The following is an 18,222-nucleotide window of genomic DNA, read 5'->3' on the forward strand; positions in this document are numbered from 1 at the left end:
GCGATCCGGGCCCTGGAGCCCCGGGCGCCCCGATGCGTGTGGCCGGCCGTGGGAGAAGCCGGCCCAGGCTGCACTCTTCCCCGCGCCTCTCGCGGGCGCGTGTGGGCGCCGGGAAGGGCGGGTCTGGCAGCACTGGCCGGATGCCAGAACTGGGAGGGGGACGAGGAATAAGGGATCGCGGGGTGACCACCCGCACCGTGCCTGGGCCGGTGTGGCCCAACCCCTTCCAGCCAAAATTACAAATCAGAACCAGCCAGGCCAGCTGGACTGGTGAGACGCAGACCTGATCCTCCTTGCGCACCCTGAAGCGTCGCGCTTTCGTGTTCGGGAGCTCTCGGTTTAAGGAAGGCTGTAGCACTCTGTCTCTCCCGACACCGGGACGGTCCTGGCGAGTGCGCCGAAAGAAGGCTGTCAGTTCTCTTCTAGACGGACTCAGGGAGCTCTTTGCTGGCTTAGCGAGTGAAAGGTTGATACACTACAGAGAAAGGTGTAGACCTCAATTACGGAGAACGAGGGGCATTCGGGCACCAGGACTAGGACCTCCAGGCATACCCACAAATACTACCCTGTGCTGAGTACAACCCAAATCCGCTTCAGTTTCCGAGTGGTTCTCAGCTCCACGCTCCATCTCCAGGGCGCAGCAATGGAACTGGACTGAGTGAAGAGGCAGAGAAAGTTCTGCCAATACAGTAGCTACTGTGCTGATTTTCTTCATATCTCATTTCAAGGGTGCATAGAAGGAAGTCAGTTTCCTTAAAATTTTAAGGCGACTTTTGGAAACACTCCACCAGCCAGCCGACTGCTTTCTATCCTGTGGGCCTAGGGCTTTCCTTTCCTCTTCAAAAACTGGGATACTCCTGACTAGCAGTTACTGTCTCAAATGCCCGCACATAGGGAGGAAATAAGCACAGGAGTGAATGGTGATTGTTCCCCAGGTGGCAGCAGATCTGGGCCACCCAGAGCTTGGACCTGGAGCCTGCAGTAGGAACCACACTTATCTGAACCCAGCACTCCTGGAGTCCTCAAGCAGATAAAATGCAGGGCTTAGAGATGGCTGATAGACCCCCATGAGGTTTTCATTCCCCACGTTAGTTCCTTAGATCTTGCATATCCCTGCTCCCAGGTCTCCTCTCACTGTTCCGTAGCCTTCTGTGGCTCCAGATATGCCCTTTGTGTTTTTTCTGCATTTAGCTCAGTATGAGTGTAGTCACTGCTAAAATGCCTAAAGGTACTTATTTATGTTCCTCTAAGCAACCCTAATAAAACTTACTGGGTCATACACATAATATATGTAAAACTAGAAGGGATATTAGTTGGGAAGAGGAATCGCTGGAAGGAGGAAAAGAGGATAATGGGCGAGTATGATAAAATATATACATGTATGAAAATGTCATAATGAAATAGATTATTATGTATAACCAATATATGCTAAGAAAAACTTAAAAAATGGCAGTAATATAATGCCATTAGTGATAGACACCTTAAAGAGAAATGGAAAAGGCTGTGATGCAGGAGCTTGTTTGCTCAATCTGACTGAACAACAGTGTGACAATGGCTAGGCTAGAACCCAGTGACTGTTAACATTTTAATTCTATACATTAAACACTAGGCATAGTGTTACACACCTATAATCCCTGTACTCTGGAGGCCGAAGCAGAGAGGACCAGACTTTAAAGCTAGTCTTATTAGTGAGATCTTGTCAGAAAAAAAAAATAAAAAGGCTGGAGATGTAGCTTATTTAGTACAGTGCTTGCCCAGCATGCACCAAGCCCTCCAGCATGGCATAAAACTAGGTATAGTGATGCATGCTTGTAATCTCAGCACTCAGGAGGTGGAGGCAGGAGAATCAGGAGTTCAGGGTCATCATCGACTGTGTAGTGAGTTCATGGTCAGTTTAGATTACGTCGATACCCCGTATGACAAAAAACTCAAAGTAGATATGAATGAGACTCATTAATGAATGCCATTCCCATGAGTACAGACAGCATGTGATAGTCATATATGCCCATTCTCCCTACATCCTTCTTGGTCCCTAGCAAGCTCTTCTTTACTTTAGATTGACTTACTTTAAAAACTATTCTTGCTGGGTGTGGTGGCGCATGCCTGTAGTCCCAGCACTTGGGAGGCAGAGGCAGGTGGATCTCTGTGAGTTCAAGGCCAGCCTGGTCTACATAGTGAGTTCCAGGACAGCTGGGGCTACAAGGAGACCCTATCTCAAAAAGACAAAAACAAAACAAACAAAAAACAATAAATAAAGCTCTATTCTTAATGTATTTGTCTATTTATGTGGGTGGGGTTAGTATGCATGCCAAGGGGCACTTGTGGAGGTCAGCAGACAACTTCTGGAGTTGGTTCTCTCTTTCCATCTTGTGGGTCCTAGGGATTGAACTCAGGTTATGAGGCTTGGTGGCAAGCACCTTTACCCACTAGGCCATCTCACCTGGTTGTTTTACTCTTTTTTTTTTTTTTTAGCCTTTCTCATGTGCACATGTTGGGGAGAATGTGCAGTATCTTTCTGTGCTAACATTTCACTTAACATGAGGCCCTCCTGTTCCAAACGTTAGGCTATGATAGTATTTCTTTATGGCTGATGAAATTCCATTGTGTATATATGCCACATTTCCTTTATCCATTTAGCTGTGGATGGCCCTGGCTTCTGTGAATATGCAGTAAGCACAGAAGTTGGGAAAGTTCTGCTGTAGGTTGTTCTTAGCTTGCTAGCTGTTTGTTTGTTTGTTTGTTTATTTATTTATTATTTTTTAGGTTGTTGGAAGCTAGTGGTCTGGGAAGTTAATACAGTCTAAAAGGTTTCATGTGATTGTTACAAGGATGTTAGGTCAGACACCAATGTGGTCAATGAATGGCCATTCAGGAGGCTAACAACAGCCCAAGATAATTTGGCTCTGGATCTTTAACATTCCAACCCTCCACAATCACGGAAGTTGTGCTCAGTCACTCAGCCTTACAGAATCTTTAACACAGATGTGGCTTTTTTTTCTGGGAACTCAGTTTACACTGCCAGTTTCCCCATGACTATTCATTGAAGAGGTTGTCCTTTATCTAAAGTATGGTGTGGTGTGTTTGCTGAGAATCCATTGTCTCCAACTGTGTGGGTTTATTTCTGAGATTTTTCTTCTGATTCTTGTCTCTGTATATTCAGGGGTTCGAGTAAGGTGTGGCCAAGGACAGTTCAAATAGAACTCAAGGTCACTGAGTGGAACAGACTGGCAGGAAGCAGAAGAGAATTGATTTTAGCAAGTGGTCTCCTGACCTCCACAAAATTGCCCATATGCATATTATACATGCGAAATAGTAAATATTAAAAAATCCAAACAATAAAAAATAGACCCTCAGGAAGAAAGGTGGAAAGCTTCAGCTGGAAGTGGAGCTATCCCTGGGCTGCAGGAGTAGAGAAGCAGTCAGGTAGAAGTAGAGAGGAAGGGATGGAGGGGAAGGAGGAGAGGAGGGGGCAGAGAAGGAGGGACCAGAAAGTAGAGGGATCCTGAGATGGGGTATACCTTTCAAGGAAGAGCTGGGGGGTGGAGTCAGGATCCAAAGTGTTGGGCAGAAGCCCAGGAGCTACTGGGAGAAAAGGGGCATGTGGCTTGAAGTCAGCCCAGTGGACAAAACGGTAGTGGGCCTATGTCCCATCTGAAAGAAGGAAGGAATTAAAATACTTGACCAGGAGGCCAGAGGAGAGAAGAAACTGACAGGGAGGACCTGCTGGCTTCCAACTGCACAAACTCAGGTAGTCAGGCTGGCCATAGTACTTAGCTTTTGTTCTAGATTTTTCTATGATGGTGTTTTCTTAGATGGGATTAGCATTTAAATCTGTAGACTGTTTTGTTTGTTTGTTTGGCTGGGGATGAAACCCTGGACCTCATACATGCTAAGCAGTTGCTCTACCACCTCTACCAAGTGGGTACATCTCCAGGCCAAATCTGGTTACCTTTGAACAAAACAAATTACCCTCTGTGAGTGGGTGGGTCATTTAGTCAGCGGAAGTAATTCTGTCTGCCTTTGAACTCAAGCCACAACACACAACTCTTACTGGGTCTCCAGCCTGGCTGAATATTTTGGATTGTAGACCCCCCCCCAAATCTTATGAGCTAATCCTTAAACTAAATCTCAATCATCTCCCCCCTCTTTCTCAGCCTCAGCCAAATGGGGGCAAGGTGTGTGTGTGTGTGTGTGTGTGTGAGAGAGCGAGAGAGAGAGAGAGAGAGAGAGAGAGAGAGAGAGAGAGGAAAAAGTATGTAAAGGCTCCCTGCAGAGTGGAGTTTCATACAGAAGCATGGTATGTGCCTTTTCTGGTCCCAATCATTTGCGGGAGAGCATCGGATTTCTTCATCTCATCTTTTGGACTGATGACAAATACAGGTGTGAAAAGACATGACTGTAACCATGCTGGAAAGAAGGAAGACTCATTGAAGAGACACTTGTGGATTAGTGAGATGGCTCAGTAGGTAAAGGCACTTGCCACCAAGCCTGATGACCTGAGTTCAGTCCCTGAATCCCACACAGAAGAAGAAGACTCCTACAAGTTTTCCTCTGATCTCTGCAATTGAGCATGCATGTCTATACACAAACAATATGTAAATAAATGTAATTTAAAATGTTTTATTTATGTGTATGAGTGTTTTGCCTGCATGCATGTAAGTGTACCCGTGTTGTGCAATGCCTGTGGAGGTCAGAGAGGGCGTTGATCCCCTGGAACTGGAGTTATGGAAGGTTGTTAGCTACCATGTGAGTGCTGGAATTTGAACCTGGGTCCTCTGCAAGAGCAGCCAAGTGCTCTTAACCGCTGAGCTATCTCTCCGGCCCCCAACCCCTAAAATATTTTCAAAATACATTTGTATCCCTCCTTTTGCCTATTGGATTATTGAAATAATGGTCCCTAAGAAATCATAATTTTCCTAGGAATCTTTTTTTAAAAATTTTATTTATTATTTTATTTTATGTGTATGCATGTATTGTCTGCATGTATGTAAGTGCACCCGTGTCATGCAATGCCCGCAGAGGTCAGAAGAGGCTGTTGGATCCCTTGGGACTGGAGTTACAGACAGTTGTTAGCTGCCATGTGGGTGCTGGGATTCAAACCCGGGTCTTCTGCAAGAACAACCAGTGTTCTTAACTGCTGAGCCATCTCTCCAGCTCCTTTTCCTAGGACTCTTATGCTAGAAGAGGTGAAAGCTGAAGCCTGGTACCAGCCAGAGGAGGAACTTCTCTCTCAGGAAGGCATTTTATAACGTTACAGACAACTTATCAAACACATTGCTGGGGAGAATGGAGCCTGGATAGTGGTGAGTGGGACCACACCTTGACCAGGACCACTTAGTTATGCATACTTCTTACCCTCTATTTAAACCTAAACCTCATGTCAGTATTCCAAAGATAAACTTGGGGATGTTATTTGGCCTCTCTTAATCATTTCTCTTTCCTATGTGGCCACATTGAATAAATTTTTCTCGGCAGTTCACTATTGTCTCTTTAATTGGCATATTGAGGACCTGTGGCCCAACCTAGTTTGTTAGGGCTCCTGGGGTCATAGGCTCCGACTCCAATAACTCTGGTTACAAAGCCTTACCACCTCAGCTGGAGTGGCTTCCCTGGGAGTGTTAGAAGCAGGTCCCTCAAGCTGCAACCACAGTCTGCATAGCTAACAGAATAAAGAAGATGCTCAATAAACAAAAGTTTCCACAATCTGAACAACTGGAGGTGTGCATGTAAAGGTAACTTCAATGACCGTGTTTTCTCATGTCTCCCTCAGCTGTGACAGACCCTGATTATCTTTTGTTTCCCCCCTTTGGAAAGTAAGAAGTCTTTCCAACCTATATATAGGCTGCTATGGCCAGCTGCCCAGGACCTGAAATGGACATTCCAGTGGCCACATAACCATTGGAGAGAGGGTGTCTCTTTCTTGGAAACCCTGTTGGATGTTGCAGTAAGAAAACAAACCAAGGGGTTGGAGAGATGGCTTAGCTGTTCAGAGCACTGGCTGCTCTTGCAGAAGATTCAGGTTCATTTCCCAACACCTGAATGACTGCTAACAACCATCTGTAACTCCAGTCCCAGGGGGATCCAACACCTTCTGGCCTCAGTAGGCACTGCATAATGCAGGCATGCTTACATACATGCAGCAAAACACACATAAGAATAGATCAAGAACCTGGTGTGGTGGCACACGCCTTTAGTCCCAGCACTCAAGAGGTAGAGACAGTCAAATCTCTGTGAGATCAGGGCTAGTCTGGTCTCTATATGGAGTTCTAGGCCAGCTGGGGCTACAGGGAGACCTTATCTCAAAAAGACAAATAATAAATGAATAAAAAACCTCGAAAAATAAACAAAGCCCTTCAAAAAGCATCTGGGAGCTGTGCTTAAGTGTTAGGGTGCTAATACTTCTCAGCCCAGACCACCAACCCTGAGTGTGGCAAATTCCTCTGTATGTATTGCCTTAGTGAGAGGAGGGAGATGGGAGCCAGGTAGGTTAGAACTTGACTGGATAAGGAGAGAAAGCTGAATCTTGAGCAGTTGAAAGAAGGAAGTAGGGGATGGTGACTATATGACTGGGGGAGCAAGTCTTCCTCTATGCTGCAAGTGTTTTTAAAAAGTCTTAATGAAGCTGGAGACATAGCTCAGTGGTTCAGAGCACTGGCTGCTCTTGCAGAGGACCTAGGTTCATTTTCCAGCACCCAAATGATGGCTTGAAACCATCTGTAACTCCAGTTACAGGGACTCTGAAGCCCTCTTCTGCCTTCCATTAGTTCCAGCACACATGTGGTACATACACATACACTTACAGACATACATAAAGATAGATAAATAGATTTTTAAAAAAAAGAATCAGTATAATTTTACTCTTGTAAGATGGAGGACAGAAGAGATTGCTGATCCTCACTGAGAAGAAATTCAGGCAGTGGAGACAAAGGGAGAACTTAGCCAGGTGGGAGAGGATGTGAGAGGGACCTGAGCTGAGAGGCCTTGTTTGATAGGCCAAGTACAGCCCACCAGCAGAAGGTATGAGGGCAATTACTAGAGTGTCAGTTTATTACTGGCAATAGGAACAGAGGTACAGTTCCATTCTGTCCCCTTAGGAACCTCTCTGGTGTTTGTGGTCTCAGTGAAGAAAAGAATTTCAGGCAAAGTCAATCTTTAAGAGTTGGATTTTTTTTGTTTTGTTTTATTTTTGGATTTGTTGAGACAAGGTTTCCCTGTAACCCCTCCTATCCTGGAACTAGCTATGTAGACCAAGCCAGCCCCTGCCTCCTGAGTGCAGGGGATAAAGGCATGTACCACTATGCCAGATAGAGTTGGAGATTTTTAAGAGACATTTTAAATATAGATCTTAATTAAGCACAGAGGTTATTAGAAATATGGAGAGAGAGAGAGTGAGTGAAAGAGAGAGAGAGAGAGAGAGAGAGAGAGAGAGAGAGAGAGAGAGAGAGAGAGACTTTGTAGGCCAGGCTGACCTGCTACTTGTATGTAGACTATGCTGCCTTTGAACTCAACTCACAGCAAGCCTCCTTGGGTTGCTCTAGGGAGAGTGGCAACTAAACTAGATTCTTTATAATGAGCATATATAAGATTTTGGTGTCTCTCAAGTTCCATCTCTACAGATTGTTGTTAGGAACTCATCCCCCTCCTTTAACATTGCTCAGAGATTTAGTTTACAACCAGGTTAAAAGTTAAAGCATTTTCTTCTGTAAACCAAGTTGTACAGTGTGTTAGGAATAGTGGAAAGGGTCGCAGGTAGAAAAGAAAGCAACCAACCTTGACAATCCAGATTGACCTTTATTATGGCCAATGAGGGGTGGCTAGCTGACCAGTGGGAGTTACAGCAGCCATGCCAGTCAAGGGACAGGGGAGTTTAAATATGTTTTCTTGACAAAATAGTCAGGGGTGGGATGGGGCATTTGTAAAGGGCTTAGGGCCCACATTGTTCTGAAGGACAGGTTTGCAGAACAGGAATCACTTTATGGTTGGGCATGGTATGTTGTGGGCCCCCAAAACATGGGATCATGTTTTGAAACAGGGTAACAGTGCTCCAATAAGGCCCATCAGGGAGTGCAGTTTATGACTGGGCAGGGAATTTTTGTGTAATCTTCCTTTATTCCAGACCCCGAAGAGTAACAGATTGGGGTGGGGATGACTTAAGTTGGTTCAACTGCTTCCTGCTGAGAGGGGTCATTGTGGCCACAAGGGGTTTTAGGTTCCATTGAGTGGTGTAAGGGAATCCTCTGGTGTCATGGAGCAAGAACATAGTCTTGATTTGGTCCTGAGTGGTGGCTTGGGCAGTCGTACAGGCTACTGAAGTCATTTGATTCTGTACGAATCTTTTGAAAATATTGATTGGACAAGGACCAAACAAGGGGAGTACTATAAGGAGGGTGAGAGAGCCCAGTAATGGGGCCAAACACGGCTAATTTCCCATTTGTCCCTCAAACTCGTCTCCTTCTTCCTGGTCCTTATGCCACTGGTTTAGGCATGCCCTGAGCTGTTTTAGAGTGTCTTTAACTATGCCAGATTGCTTGGGATAGTAACAGCAAATAAGCTTATCCCCCACCCCCGCCCCAAATAAACAAGTTCATCTGAAAAACCTTGGTCTATTTGGGCCGAAAGATGGTCTGCTAAGTTGATACATTCCAAAAGGTTTTTATCTGTTAGTCACAGGATGTTAAGTCAGAAACAGAGGTAGGCAAGGACTGGCTATTGAGGGGGCTAAAGATGGTCCAAGATAAGTGGTAATTAGGCTTTGGACCTGCAGCATGCCAAACTCTCACAATCACTGAAGTTCTGATCAGTTGATCATAATGTTCAGTTTTTAGATGCAGTCTTCCTAGGAACTGTTGCTTAGGACTGTCCTCAATAGACATGGACAGGCACCAATCTTCCCAAGCTTGGTTGGGCCTGTTTGCCTAGGATCATCACAACTACACTTGTTGATTGTTATGCTCTCTAAGGAAGGAGGCTCAGGGAGAGTCAGCCACACCTTCCAAATAGGAGTAAATGTAACAGATTAAGGACACAAACCATTTAAAAATTGATATGGACTATGTTTTCCCTTGTATTTACATTTATTTGTACTCTATGAACTGTTTATATTTGGGATATTTAAATAAATCTGTCATCTTCTAATTTTTGGTTTTTCTTTTCACCAGTTAGATCTTATAACTATAACTTCATGTAAAGTAGGTAGCTCTGATTCTAGTAGCTCTTATCTGTGGATAATGACTTGATTTGTTTTATTATATTGGTATCATACCAGATTTGGTTTGGAAAAGTAAATGAGAAACAAATTATGGAACAAATTACATAACAATACAGTAGGTCTTTAAACTTTCTTGTCACAATAATGTCTTCTTTTACATATTAAATATTAATAACATAGATAGAAACAAGAGATCAAACAAAGAGATCAAAACTTTGGGGATTCAAAGTTTTATAGTCCTTGTCGGCATAACCAAATGTTTATTTTTACTTTAATGATTAGAAATGGAAGTGGGGCTCTAGATGTCATTGTAGTATTGTCTATTTCTTTTTATTAGTAAAGTATAAATATTGTTTAATTATTATTTTATTAATCCCAGCTAATTGTGCTATATAGGACACCTGAGACACTCATTTAACCAAGAAACATCAGTACTTATAAGTATAAAATGTCATGGATATTGTTGTTATTAGAGATTGATGTCTTTTGTATAATTTGAATAAGAGGAGTTAACCCAATCTTTGGGTTGTGGTTATTTCATTAAACATTGGAGCATGTTATAGAGCCTTTTACTCTAACTGGCTGGATTTAGTTTTTATTAAGTCTAGACTACACATTAAACAATGGATATATATGTTTGCTAAAAATCTTTGTGTTGTGGTGGCGCATGCCTTTGATCCCAACACTTGGGAGGCAGAGGCAGGTGGATCTCTGTGAGTTCAAGGCCAGCCTGGTCTACATAGTGAGTTCCAGGCCAGCTGGGGCTACAGGGAGACCCTGTCTCAAAAAGACCAAAAAAACCAAAAACAGAAAGAAAAAAACTTTGTGTTGTTTCTTTTTCATAATGAGGGTTACAGGAGCTATAATCTCAACAAAGAATATAAATCTATTTTATGTATGATTGTGTGTGTATGCACTGACTACATGAGCTTATTTAAAAAAATTTTTCTCTTAATATCAAATTGGCTTATAAGTTAGTGCTCATGTAAACTAAAGTTGTTAAATCAGCCCAGCTTCCTTTTGGCTAATAGTAAAACTAAAATTTCTAAGGGAAAAGATCCTACTTCCAACAGACAGTGTGCTTGACCACATTCCACATGTTCAGTGTGTCAATTGAGACTATTAAATCATAAGTGACTACTTTAGAGACCTCGAATAGGTGACTAGTGGTCCTATTTTTAAAAATTAACATGAAATTTTAAGTTTAAATATTTTGAATGACTTTTTTTTTTTTTTTGGTGTTTTTGAGACAGGGTTTCCTGTAGCCCCAGCTTGCTTGGAACTCGCTATGTAGACCAGGCTGGCCTCAAGCACACAGAGATTCACCTGCCTCTGCCTCCCGAATGCTGGAATTAAAGGCATGCACTTTGAAAATCTTTTTTCAAAGGGACAAGATATAGATAATTATACAGTTCTGATCAAAATGTTATCTCCTTGATCCTTGTCTCAATTCTGGTTCTATAACGTGGTTCCTATTGCTTGAGGATATACGTTATGTTTTAACAGTTTTATAGTAAGAATATTTGGAAAAGAAATATTACTACCTCTAACTATTACATATTTGAAATAAAAATTTTAATTAATATATACATTTATTTAGAACCTGTTTGGAAGGAAATCCTAATCAAAATCTATGTGTATAACATTAAGTTTTTATAGTAATGAAATATTTCTCTTATGATTTTAATGAATGTTGTTTTGTATAAACAATTAGAATTACAAAGTTTTGTGAAACACTTAATAGACCTAAAGATATTGTTTAATAGGTTTCAAGATGTTCAGAGTAGCCAAGTTTATAGCAGTATGTATGTATTAGACCTTTTAATATATCATTAAAATACTTACATTTATAAATCTGCACATGTGCATTTTAATTGGGCATGCCAAAATAATAATTTTAGCACAAATAAAAAAATGATGAATATATGAAGTGGCTCCAGTTTGTTAAAAAAAATTGTTTTGATACAGACAACACATTAAAACAGTTACCATAGACACACATGACACAATTACAGGAATTCTAGGTATACCGAGATTGGGGGAAGGTAGGAAGTTTATCACTCTATCTCTTTAAGATGAGAGAAAGGGGCTGGAGAGATGCCATAGCACATAAGAGCACCGGCTGCTCTTGCAAAGGACCTGGAAGAGGTTCCTAGCACCCACATGACAGCTAACAACCATCCTAACTCCAGTTCCAGGGGATCCGACACCCTCTTCTGACCTCAGTGGGCATTGTACAACATGAGTACACTTACATGTAGGTAATACACTCATACACATTCAAAAAAAATTTTTTTTGAGAAAGGATTAGTAGCCTAAAAGAAGAAAAGGTAAAGTTTGCTACATTTACTTAAGGTAATATCTCCTTCTCTTTTCAAGAGCTAAATAACTGAACGGAAGAAGTATTTACAAATGGAACCAGCAGAGTGGAGTTACAAAAATCAGAAAGGACATAAAAGACAGTAAAGGAAACATATTAAGACTCAGGTTAAGAGCAAATAAAGTATAAAACAGAGAAGATTCATCTGTGTGTGTGTTTGTGTGTTTGTGGGGGTGGGGTGCAGATGCCAAGCTGAGCTACTTGGGTCTGTGAGGGGAAGATCCTGTAGAAGTACTTGGTATCCAGAGAGTGAAGAACACAGAAGGTGGAGAGTGAAGGTAGAAAAAGACTTCGATGTAAGGAACCTCAGACCATTTGCCATTTCTTTGGAGGATATTATCCAAATCCTTTAAAATGGCAAGATTGAAAGTTCTGAATTCAGGCCAAATATTTATATTTTTTAAATTAAATTAAATTAAAAATTTTAATTTTATGTGTATGCATGTATTGCCTGCATGTAGGTAAGCACACCCGTGTCATGCAGTACCCGAGGCGGTCAGAAGAGGTTGTCAGATCCTCTGGGACTGGAGTTATGGACAGTTGCTAGCTGCCCTGTGGGTGCTGGGATTCGAACTTGGGTCTTCTGCAAGAACAACCAGTGTTCTTAACTGCTGAGCCATCTCTCCAGCCCCTCTAAATATTTCTTTTAAAAAATATTTTATTATCTTTATTTTATGTGTATGAGTATATTGCCTGCATGTGTGTAAGTGCGCCCATTGTTGTGCAATGCCCGAAGGGGTCAGAAAAGGAAGTTGGATCCGCTGGAACTGGAGTTACAGATAGTTGTTAGCTGCCATGTGGCTGCTCTGCAAGAGCAGTCAGTGAGCCATCTCTCTAGCCCCAGGCCAAATATTTGTTATCAAGTTGGTATTTAAGCCAAATTTGGGTGCATAAGTGAATCAAACATTTAGATTTTAGTTCATTGGTGGAGTTGTGAGAGACTGTAGGCAATTCAATTAGGGAGAGGGCTGAATCCATGGCAACGAGATATCCTTTGGTGCAGGGAAAGGCCAGAGAGGCAAAGAGCTGGGAGGAGTTTTGATGTAAAGATTGGGAGTCCCCAAATCTGAACACCAAAATGGAAATTAGGACCCCTAGAGTCTGGGAAGGAGACGTTCAGATTCTTCCCTTGACTTTCGTCAGGGTAGGAAAAGGTATTGGATGTGACTTGCAGCAAATGGCAAAGGGCCCCTGGATTGGAGGTCAGTGGTAGAGCAAGACAGGATACAAGAAGCTGTACATATTTCCCTTATGGGTTCCCCGAATCATCCAATGTGACCTTCAGAACAAAGGCCTTCTCACTGATGTGGCAATGAGGCTGCAAGAAACTGTGGCCTCTAATGGGGTGAGGTCTCTGTCGTGTACCAGCTGTAGCTTAGCCAAAGTAGGCTTAGGGGTGGTCAGAGTCCAGGGGGGAGAAGGAAAGGAGAAGTATTAGAGAGAGGATCTTGTTCAGAAGATCCTCCTGGGTTTTGGTACCAAAATGTTAGGGATAGGAGTGGAAAGAGTCGCAGATAGAAAAGAAAGCAACCAACCTCGACAATCCTGATTGACCTTTATTATGGCCAACGAGGGATGGCTAGCTGACTGGCAAGAGCTGCAGCAGCCACACCAGTCTGGTGGCAGGGGAGTTTATGGTTGTATTTGAAGTAGTCATGAAGGTGGGGTAGGTGCGTTTGTAAAAGGGCTTAGGGTCTGTGTTGCTCCGAAAGACTTGTTTGCAGAACAGGAATCACCTGGTGATATGTTCCAGGTGATATGTTCCAGGGCCATATCTAGAAACAGAGGCTAACAGTTCTCCAACAAGGTCCATCAGGGGGAATGGAGTTTATGACTGACTGGTCAGGGTACTTTTTGTGCATTCTTTCCTAATAGTGGATTTATGAAGAGTAGTTGTTTAGGTTTGGGAAAGACAAGGGGGTATTAGAAACTCAAGGTTATACATCATTTTGACTTTGAGTCAGCACAATTTACTTACTGTCCTTGACAATGTCTCTTGGAAAACATACAGTATCTCTATAAGTAATTTTGGCTAACTCTGTGAGAAACCTGACTTATGACTTGATTTCTTTTCAGAGTGCAGGCCCATCCTGGATCCTATGGAATTTCCTGATTCCATTCTTTAGGCTCACTCTTGACTGCTCATCCTAATGTGTATTCTGTTTCCATGTCAGAGCACAGACTCTCCTGGCCCATCAATTTCTGTCTATCCCATTCACTTGTGTGTAGTTGAAGTTTTGTGATTATGTTATCCCTCCATCAGACTGAGAAACCTCAGGAAAAACTTACAGGGAAACCTCACATTTGCCCTTCCCTCCCTTAAATGGGGGAGGCAATAGCCTAACATCTCCATTAATACACTATTGATATAACACCTGGCTCCTATGGATTAAAAACAGTTGCATGTGGTTGGGCGTGGTGGCACACATCTTTAGTCCCAGCACTCAGGAGACAGAGGCAAGTGGATCTCTGTGAGTTCAAGGCCAGCCTGGTCTACATAGTGAGTTCCAGGCCAGCTGGTGCTACAGGGAGACCCTGTCTCAAAAAGACCAAAAAATTAAAAAAAAGTTGTGTGCATAATTATCTTAACACAGAGCAAGAGAGAATTAATAGCTCCTGTCCACTTCACCCATAGGGCTCTGGAATGCTAGTTCTCCCTCCCATTCCTGTAGGTGAAGTGGACAGGAGCTCTCCTAGGGAGCAGAGGAGGGTGGCAGGCTGTGAAGTCCTTCTGTGTTACTCTGTAAAATTACAAACATGTATCTTCCCACCCTTGTAGACATAAATGTATCCAGTATTCCTGTCCCTTCCCCCTCCTTACAGCTAGCCATCAGTGACAAAGTCAGCCAGGTACAGGGAGCAAGTTGTTGTCCCCAAAGACAAACTGGCTATTGATCTCAATCCTACAAGAGAAGGATGAGATTTCTTTGAACAATTTCATTACTAGTGGAACATTGGGGGACCCTGGGCCACTTGGGCACTGAGAGATGGCCTAGTCCTTCCTCCTGTGTGGGGCTGATGTCACTCCATGTCACCGCAGTCTCCCATGAGCCTTCCCAAGCCCAGCTTCACTTCTGGAGAAGCAGCTGCATCAGAGCTTTTGCCTGAGTGGCTCTTCACTTGGCATCAGATTTTTCTTTTTATGGTCATTGGAAAGCAAGTTCTCTGTTGTCCTCTATGACAGCTGACCAAAGCCACAGGGTTCTGTAGGGTACTAGTGCCACCAAGGTTGTTCAGGGACCCCAGATGCAGGAAGGCTGAAGACCCAAGAAAGATGATCTTTGCTCAGTGGCCTCCTCACCTACCCCATGTGGATGAATGCAGGAGGCCTTCAGGGAAGGTTTATGTCTAGATTCTTCCACAGCTATTGGAGCTGGGATTACTCAGAACATCAGTCTTTTAAATTTCTCGGGTGAAAAGTTGCTTAAACAGTCTTAGATAAAGTCAATGTAGAAAAAAAAGTTTTTTAATTACAATAACCTTTAAAGCTGAGTCCAGGTGGTGGCACGTGCTTATAATTCCAGCATTTGGAAAGCAGGAGAAGTGCTGTAAGTTACAGGCTATTATGGTTTGCACAGTGAGTTCCAGAGTGCTGTGTCTCAAACAGACACCTGAACTATCTCAGCTAAACTAACCTAGCCTAAGTTACTCCATTTTGCCCAAAGCAGTCATTTCAGGAGAAGCGCCTTTTATCCTACTTATGAAAGATACCTAGAAGGGAGAAGCAACTTTGAATTTCGAGAAATGGACTGACCACATGACACAGGGTATTGTAATCTAGGCCGGCAGTTGACTAACTGCTTATCTAAACCTGCTTTGCTTACCTGTATTCTATGCCTGCAGTTGACTAACTGCTTATCTTGCTAATGTAAACCTGCTTCGTTTATCCAAGCCCGGGTCTGCACAACAACCAATAGTTGATGGTAAATGCGAAGTTTGCTATGTTCAAATTTTGTTATGTTGCATAAACCTGATTGGCCCACCTGTTCTGTTTTCTGTATTCCTATAAATATTCTGGCTGACTGGTGTTCGAGGCTGCTTCTATTCCTGATATATACAGCCCAGTCGGCTGTAATAAAACTTTACCTTGCTGCTTTCAGTTAAGCAGTGTTGGTGATTTTTATTCGGAATCTGGCATATAACAACAGCCCCCCCAAAAGCCACCCCCCACAAATAAACAAAAGAAAAAGTAGAAAGAATGAGAACCACCTTTAAAAGGAAATTATGGGGCTGGAGAGATGGCTCAGCAGTTAAGAGCACTGGCTGCTCTTGCAAAAGATCCAGGTTTGGTTCCTACACCCACATGGTGGCTAACAACTATCCATAACTCCAGTTCCAGGGGATCTGACACCCTCTTCTGGTCTCTGTGGGTATTGTACATATGGGTGTACTTACATACACGCAGGCAGAAGACTCATACACATAAAAATAAATAAAAACTAAAAAAAGGAAATTGTGTGCCTCAATTTCTGCTTTTTGGTAGCAGATTAAATGAACTGATAGTCCCAGCACTTGGGAGGCAGAGGCAGGTGGATCTCTGTGAGTTCAAGGCCAGCTTGGTCTCCATAGTGAGTTCCAGGCTGGCTGGGCTACAAGGAGACCCTGTCTTCAAAAGATCAGAAAAAAAAGGAACTGATAGTGAGAGGAGTGACCTCTAATAGGTAGGTCCCCTAGTAGATCCTCCCAGAGATTTGTGGTTCCTTCAGTGAGGGGAATGCTCGAGGTCCAGGATTTACCTTCCAACTTTTCAATGGGCTCCTATGATTTGGCGGGGGGACAGTATCACCTTCTCTCCCCTTTAGTAGGGGAGGGCAAATGCTTGTACCTGTTTTTTTTTTCTTTGTATGCCCAAGTTTGCTTACTTTACTGAGAACAGGTGATGCCTCTTTAGAAGTTTTTTGTTGTTGTTGTTGTTTTTTTTTTTTTTTTTAAGCTTTTACAATTTCATTAGAATCTTAAAGAAAAATTCTCAGGGCAGGAAATCTGGTAATCTTGGCAACTGCCTTGGGCAGGTGAATAGTGGGAAGAAGGAAAGAAAATTATGGAAGTCATGCAGGTTTAGAGCCTGCATGGAGGTCAGACACATGGCTGACTGGCAGCCACATGGCTGGGAGAAGGAAGCTTTAGAGAAAAAGTGAAGAACTATAGGGGCAGCCCAAAGCCTTAAAGAAAGCATGTTTAGTAGGAAAGGCATGAAGAAGAAAAGGAGAAATTATGCTTTCCTGAAGAGTTCAGGAAAGTGGACAGACTTACGGAGACCTACATGGCTGTGGCTGGTCTGGAAGTTCTGCAGGGTCTGAGCTAGTTCCAGGCAGAAATATTCATTACATTATTAACACACTAGGTATTCTGCCCATCTATTCAGCATAACTTAAGGTGACCCTACCTTCCTGGGAGTGGTTCTATCACCAGGTGATTGACCAGTGAGACTGGAAAAGTAGGTCCTCCAACAGAGAGACTACACATTTTTTTATAGTCTGGACCAGTTCAATTTATGGGGCTTATTGAAACTCTAACATTCCCCCCCCTCTGAAGAGGTAACCTTAAAATCTTTTAGGGATTAGATAAGCGCTCCCAAATACTTTTAACAGTTTTGGCCTTTGGGACAGAGTACATTGCTAAAAGGCCCAAGGACATTTTGACTTTTAGCCAAGAAAGAAACTGGCTACTTTTCTTTGGGGTCTTTTTACCCTAACTGCCTAGCCAATTTTTACCTCCTGTTCTTATCACACCACCCTCTGAAGGGGTTTACCCAAATTTCTGATAGGGAATCAGGATGCAGACCACTCTGGCTTCTTCCATGTTGAACAGGGACGCAGGATGAGGCAATTGGGGTACCTCCTTCAGTGGGTCTATCTAAAAGACTCCCAAATTACATAACTCTTAAGGGAGAAAAGAAGGCCCTTGAGCAGTGCCTAGGAGATGTGAAGGAGAAATAAAGGCAAGAGAAGTTAGTATTACAATTTCTAGGCAGGGAACCAGAAAAAGTCAGAACAGGGCAAATTTCAAATGTCCAAATTAAAGTCCATTGGAATTTCTTGATGAGGGCTTCCAAAAGCATCCATCTACTGGGTCCCTCCTCATTTTTCTTTTGCCTGCCAAGGCTGGACTGATAATTGATGAACTTGGGATTTGTTGTCAGGCACTTTGATAAATGTTGGTGTGGCTAGAATCAGTTCCCTCTTAAATGGCTTCTAGATAGGAAGAAAAAACAAATTTAACCATTATTTTAGAACAATAGTGGGTTGTCTTCCTCAGCTGCAGGTGGGCACTACAGTATTGCAGATCAAGAATTGAAGTCTTACAGCTGAGTAGCATTGTCTTACTAGGAACAAATCATCAATGGGAAATAAGTGTCTAAATAACATAAGAACTTAAGTCTAATGTCTGGGATGTGTAATCCCTTGAACTCTTAAAGAAATATACTGATGACTTTAATCTTTGGTTATACTTTCCTTTTGGGTGTTTAAGACCATACTGTTGGCCCAAATAAACCAAGTTATTTTTACTCTTAAGGTCGTATGAGGATTTGGTCCTCAGGGGTCACATGGGCTTGGGAGGAGCCCCTGGCTCCTCAGGCTTTTCTTTATCAGTTCCATCTATGTGAAGATAAGCCAAAGGTCTTGCTTGACCT

Source organism: Nannospalax galili, unplaced genomic scaffold, assembly GCF_000622305.1.
Source record: "Nannospalax galili isolate Female #2095 unplaced genomic scaffold, S.galili_v1.0 scaffold730, whole genome shotgun sequence".
NCBI classification, from domain to species: domain Eukaryota; kingdom Metazoa; phylum Chordata; class Mammalia; order Rodentia; family Spalacidae; genus Nannospalax; species Nannospalax galili.